At 50.6% G+C, this 6,791-nt stretch overlaps 1 long non-coding RNA gene across 1 annotated transcript; it reads right to left on the reverse strand.

Annotated features, from left to right (window-relative positions):
• Positions 1–851: 851 nt before the first annotated feature.
• Positions 852–6,121, reverse strand: LOC144827628 (uncharacterized). Its single transcript, XR_013610275.1, has 2 exons — positions 3,067–6,121; positions 852–2,772 (listed from the first exon to the last, which is right to left on the reverse strand). It is a non-coding gene; the product is annotated as an uncharacterized LOC144827628 (long non-coding RNA).
• Positions 6,122–6,791: the final 670 nt, after the last annotated feature.

Consider the following 6,791-nt stretch of genomic DNA (forward strand, 5'->3'; position numbering starts at 1 on the left):
CACCGCGTCAGCCCTCGTTCGGCTGAGCGGAGGCTTCTGAGCGTGAGAAAGTAGCTGGTGCAGGTATTTAAAAACAAATTATCAGCAATAATTACAGAGTAAAATGCTCCCGGCTATTTTGCCTCAGGAGTGAGTGTGTAGAGCCTGGAAATCTGGGACAAAATTGCAATCCCTAAGGGGTCTCACCTCCTTCCCTTCCCCCAACAACGTGTAGGCCCGTAACACTAATTTCCCTCCAGCCTTACCGCCACAATCATTCTTAGCCTGGTGCGAGACTGCTGCACAATCCAAGACCTCTTCAAAGGGGAAGTATTCAAAACTTTTGACCAATGCAAGAGAGACTTTCACCTACCAGACAAGTATCGACTGCAATACTACAAGCTTTGGCACTGGCTGCTCACACCACTGAACAAGCAGCGGGCAACACAGCAACTTACTCCCTTTGAAACAATGGTACGCTCTTTTGCTGGCACACGGGGCCTGATATCTTGTAAATGCCATGTGCTACAACACTCTACCCCTACCCAAACTCACACTTACCAAACACAATGGCAGGCAGACTCTACAGAGGAAATCTCCTCAAAACAATGGGAACAATTTTGGTGTGCCATCCCTAGGATATTCAGGAGCATACCTGTTGCCGATGTATAGGTGGGGGGTTGGGTTGGGGAGGCAGTGAGGTCCCGACCAAAGGAAGACTTTATGAGTTATTTTTATTAATAAACAGAAAAGGAATAAACATCAGGCCGATGTTTTACTGTTGATAAGCTGCTTGCTCTGGAAGTCCGTGAGGGAAGGTGTTTCTGCCTGGGTCTGGCGCTTTAAGAGGCTTCGGTGCTTCAGGCACAGGGTCCCCGATATCTCTCCGGAAAAAAACAAAAGAAAAGATGCCACAGGTTTTACTACTCGGGTCCACACTTCCAATATTGTAAGAGGGGGCGGGTGTGGGGGTTCACCAGGGACTACCACCAAGCTTCTTGATACAAAAACAAAACGGCAATAGCAAGAATAAGGCGGGAGTGTGCAAAGAAGAAAAAAACAACACACACAGCCCCGTGACCTCCCCAGATGACTTCTACCCGGTCCCTCCCCGTGAAAATGCAAAGCGCAGTATGCGGTCCCGTACTTTGTCCAGCCACACTTCTCCAGAAGTGTGACGAGGCGAATCACGGTATCGTTGGCCTCCTGGCTCCTCGGTCCTCCTGGTTCCGGGGTCTTCGGCTCCGTCCTCCGTCTTCCTTCTCAGTTCGACGAGGTCCTTGTTCGGCTCCGGTTTCCCAACGCCAACTCGTCCTCCGGCTTTCGCGGTAATGTCTTCCGCCTGCAGTGTTTTGTCCGCCTCCTCCGTGTCGGATTGGCTGAACGATGACGACGTCAGAGGTGATGCCTCCGCCCCCGGGGAAGCCCAAGCTGCATTAAAGGGGCCGTACGTGTCCTGTGGACGGGGTGGAAAGGAACACTCGTTGAAGTCCTCACCCTGCCCGTGTCCGGCAGAGCCCCCGTGACACATCCATCCCCCGGGATTTCCCCAATCGGGGGAAAGTGGAAAGCAAGAGAGAAAGTCAACGTTCCCTTGTTCCATGCCTTTTCGATGACGGACTTCAATTTGGTAGGGCTGGAGGGCCAAAAAACACCGCAGGATGCGTTCATTGTGACCGCGGTTTCGTTGGAGCCAGGTCAGTGGGGCATGGTCTGTATACAATACGAAAGGTCTGCCTTCTAGGTAATAGCGGAGTTTGTCCACCCCCCATCGGACAGCAAGGCACTCCTTTTCTATGGTTGAGTAGGCTACCTCTCTGGGAAACAACTTCCTGCTGATGTATAGAATAGGCCTTTGAAGATCCCCCTCGTCCTGCTGTGAGAGAAACGCCCCAATTCCGACTCCCGAGGCATCTGTCTGGAGGATGAAGGGTTTGCAGAAATCTGGGGACACAAGTACAGGGGAGGAGGTAAGGGCGTTTTTAAGGCCTGGAACGCATTGCTTTCTTTGTCAGAGGGTGCTGGCAACCTGGGAGAGGTGTGGGACTTTCGTAAAAGTTCAGTGAGGGGTCCTGCTAGATCAGCGAATTGTGCGATAAACCTGCGATAATACCCCACAAGGCCTAGAAACGCTCTCAGATCTCTTTTAGGTTTGGAGTATGGGACATTCATAATGGCCTCAATCTTTTCTGTCTGGGGTTCCACCAGCCCGTCCCCCAATACTTAGCCAAGGTACTTAAAGGTGACTGGGGATTTCTTTGCGTTAACGTGGAACCCCGCTGCCCTGAGGCTAGAGAGGATATTGTCAAGATGTTCGGTGTGGGTCTCCCATGTCTTACTGAAAACGACAATGTCGTCCAAGTAAGCGGAGGAGTAGTGACGGTGAGGTGATAGTACAGTGTCCATGGCCCTTTGAAAAGTTGCCGGTGCTCCGTGCAGCCCAAAAGGGAGGACGGTGAAGTGAAAGTGGCCGGAAGGGGTGGAAAACGCGGTTTCTCTTGATCAGCAGGGGCTAGGGGAATCTGCCAATATCCCTTGGTGAGGTCGACTGTAGTGATGTATTTGGCCTCACCAAGGTATTCTAGCAATTCTTCTACTTGAGGAAGTGGATAGGCGTCTTGTTTGGAGACCCTATTTACTGCCCTAAAGTCAATACAAAACTGGATGCTGCCATGCGGTTTTGGCACAAGGACCACTGGTGAACACCAATTGCTATGTGACGGGACTATCACTCCTGATCACAACATTTGGTTTACTTCTTCTTGGAAGGCAAGTCGTCGGGCTTCGGGTAGTCTATATGGGTAAACAACCTTTACAACGAAACTTTTACAACGCACTACCATTACAACGGGGTCATTACAACGCAAACTATTACAACGCATTGCGCTGGGGGGTGCTCTAGGATAGGGAATAGGTTAATTTACTATCCAATAACCTTCCCTAGTGTCCAGAGGGACTGGAGCTGGAATAGTAAATTAAACTATTTACTATCCAACACCCAAAAGCACAATGCGTTGTAATGGACTGCGATGTAAAAACCGTGTTGTAAAGGCAGGCGTTGTAATAGCCTGCATTGTAACGTCATACATCCGTCTATATGGTTTCTGTTTAACAACAACACCCGGGGGTGTAGGGATGGAGTGCACTGCTAGCTGGGTTCTTCCCGGCTGATCTGAGAAGACGTCTGAATAGCGGAGCAGGAGAGAAAGGATTTCTTCTTTTTGTGTGTCAGTTAGATCAGGGTTGATAGGGGTATCATAAACAGTATGAGGGGATGTTGAGGCAGTAGTGACTGTGTGAACCGCTTGAGGGGGTTTACCCAACCACTTCTTCAGAAGATTAATATGATACATTTGGGTCTTGTTCCTGGCTAACTGTAATAGGTAAGTGGTTCGTCCTATCTTTTTAATGATTTTAAAGGGGCCTTGCCACTCTTTTTTTAATTTGTGGGGGGAAGTGGGTAATAGGACCAGGGCCCAATCACCGATGTTCAATTCCCTCCATCTTTTTCCTCTATCGTAAAACGCCTTTTGTTTTATCTGTGCGAAGGCTAGATGGTCGTGGGCCAAGGCTCTCAGTTTATGGAGCCTTGTTTGTAGCTGACGTGTATAGTCCAGTAAAGCTTCGGCTTCCTGAGCTCCCTCTTTTTCCCAACTGTCCTTTGTGATCTCTAATAAGGTCCTAGGGCTCTGCCCAAACTACAATTCAAAAGGCGAGGTTCCTAAGCTGGCTTGGGTCTGGCTACGGAGGACAAAAAGGGCTAGTGGCAACAGTTGGTCCCAATTTTTACCATCCCCGGACAGAAGTTTCTTTAAGGTGAGCTTTAGGCTCCCATTGTATCGCTCAACCAAACCGTCTGTCTGGGGATGGTAAACAGAGGTTTTTATATGCTTGATCCATAGTTGTTTACACACTTGTCTCATTAATCGAGATACGAAAGGCGTACCTTGATCAGTGATGATCTCCCTGGGGAACCCCATGCGTGAAAACACCTCTATTAGTCTCTGGGCTATAATGGAGGAGGTGGCTGCCCGGAGGGGAAAAGCCTCCGGGTAACGAGTGGCATAATCAACCAATACTAAAGCGTATTGGTGTCCTCGAGCAGATTTGGGCAAGGGGCCGATAAGATCCATCCCCAAGCGGTCAAATGGCTTACCTATGATAGGCAAGGGATTCAGGGGCACCGCGGGAGGGATGTATGGATTGCGTCACTGTCAGATCTGGCATTCCTGGCAGTACTTTTGGATTCTTGCATAGATACCTGGCCAGAAGAAGTGTCGTAGTATGACCTGCCCTGTTTTTTCGGCGCCGGAGTGCCCTGCCAGTAGATGTGCATGGGCGAAGAAAAGAATTTGTTCCCTAAACCCGGCCGGAACCAACAGCTGAGGGACCCCATCTGGTCTTGCTAATCTGTACAGTAGTCCCTTCTGCTCTATAAAGGCGGGATATGTCCTAGTTAAGGGGTCCTGTTCGTTATGAGCCTTTTGCCAAGCATTGGTGAGGCTAGCGTTGTTTAGTTGGGCCGTCCTGAAATGTGTATCCCTAGCCCATGGTTCAGAAGACGGGTGTTACACGGGTTTTTAGTTCTATTAAGGGCGTTATACATAAGGGTACTGAAGCCTGGATTGTCAATCCCTATGATGACCGGTTCGGGGAGAGTCGCCAAAACCCCAACCACCACCTCTGCCTCCAATCCCGATTCACTATAGATGGCGATCTTGGCCATGGGGTACTCTTTGATATCACCGTGTACACACCTAATATGAACGGTTCTCCGTGGCAAAAAACAAGAAGGGGTGACTAATTCCTGCCTCACCACTGAATGCTTACAGCCTGAGTCCAGTAAAGCCCTTACTACCCTCCCATTTATGACCACACTCATATAAAACACTGGGCCGGTTTCTTGGGCGAATAGGATAGAATGGGGCGCCTAGCTCACATCCATGGGTTCTTCGTCCTTTTCCTTTTTCTTGTGGCAGTACCCCGCTATGTGTCCCCATTCCCCGCAATCATAACACTGGGGACCTGAGGCCGGGGGAATGTCCGGTTGGGAGAACCTAGGTCGCGGGAGCTCAGCTGGACCTTTTGTGAATTTCTTGTCTGGTTTCCCCGTTGTCGTGGTTTTGGTGTTTTTTCCGGCTCTTTTATGGAGGGACAGCCTTGGGCCCGGGCATATGAGGTAGCCATCTCTATCGCATGTTCCAGAGTCAGGCCAGCATGTTGCTTTAACCAGCGTCGGGTATCATAGGGCAGTGCCTCTAAAAACTGCTTTAGATATATCTTGTTCATGACCTCCTCCATGTTGGACTCCTGCGGCTTGAGCCATAGATTCGCTGCTCCTTTTAGTTTATAAAACAAGGTTTTGGTGAGATCTCCTGGGGCCCCTCGTTCTTGGCGGAACCGTAGCCTATGGGTTTCCTCGACGGTCCAAAATATACTGTTTCACTAGTGCATAGGTGGTTGTACTGTCCTTGTTCACCATCTGATATGCCGCCTGGGCTTCTCCCGTTAAAAGGGGGACAAGGTAGAATGGCCACCTGCCCCCGGGCCAAGCGCTGGCCCTAGCAGCCCTCTCAAAGTTCAAGAAGAATGCCAAAGGATCATCCCCTGGGGCATACTTCTGCAGGGGAACGACCGTTCCGGGAGGCGGGCGGTGGTTCTTCCCTGTCCAAGAACAGCCATGAGCTGGGTCTGTCCTTCCGCTATCTTCATTAGGTTATCGGATTGGTTCTGGATGGCTGTAGTGAATGCTGCGCGATCTGCCTCAGCTTGGCTAGATGTCTGTTCTATAGCCCATTCAAGCTTTGCCTGGCCCTCCTTCATTTGGTGTATGAGGTTCTCCATCTTGTGTCAGATGGTGGCTCTTCCCAACTCCTATCTGGCTCGCCACTTGTCGCCGATGTATAGGTGGGGGATTGGGTTGGGGAGGCAATGAGTTCCCGACCAAAGGAAGTCTTTATGAGTTCTTTTTATTAATAAACAGAAAAGGAATAAACATCAGCCCGATATTTTACTGCTGATAAGCTGCTTGCTCCGGATGTCCGGGAGGGAAGGTGTTTCTGCCTGGGTTTGGCGCTTTAAGAGGCTTCGGTGCTTCAGGCACAGGGTCCCCAATATCTCTCTGGAAAAAAACAAAAGAAAAGATGCCACAGGTTTTACTACTCGGGTCCACACTTCCAATATTGTAAGAGGGGGTGGTGTGTGGGTTCACCAGGGACTACCACCAAGCTTCTTGATACAAAAACAAAACGGCAATAGCAAGAATAATGCGGGAGTGTGCAAAGAAGAAAAAAACAACACACACGGCCCGGTGACCTCCCCAGACGGCTTCTACCCGGTCCCTCCCCGTGAAAATGCAAAGCGCAGTATGCGGTCCCGTACTTTGTCCAGGCACACTTCTCCAGAAGTGTGGCGGGGCGAATCACGGTATTGTTGGCCTCCTGGCTCCTCGGTCCTCCTGGTTCCTGGGTCTTCGGCTCCGTCCTCCGTCTTCCTTCTCAGTTCGACGAGGTCCTTGTTCGGCTCCGGTTTCCCAACGCCAACTCGTCCTCCGGCTTTCGCGCTTCTGTCTTCCGCCTGCAGTGTTTTGTCTGCCTCCTCCGTGTCGGATTGGCAGAACGATGACGACCTCAGAGGTGATGCCTCCGCCCCCGGGGAAGCCCAAGCTGCATTAAAGGGGCCGTACGGGTCCTGTGGACGGGGTGGAAAGGAACACTCGTTAAAGTCCTCACCCCGTGTCCGGCAGAGCCCCGTGACAATACCCCAATGCAAAAATGCCTATTAAATCATGACCCGCCGGTATTACACTCTGA

The sequence above is a fragment of the Lissotriton helveticus genome, chromosome 4_1, assembly GCF_964261635.1.
Source record: "Lissotriton helveticus chromosome 4_1, aLisHel1.1, whole genome shotgun sequence".
Lineage (NCBI taxonomy): Eukaryota > Metazoa > Chordata > Amphibia > Caudata > Salamandridae > Lissotriton > Lissotriton helveticus.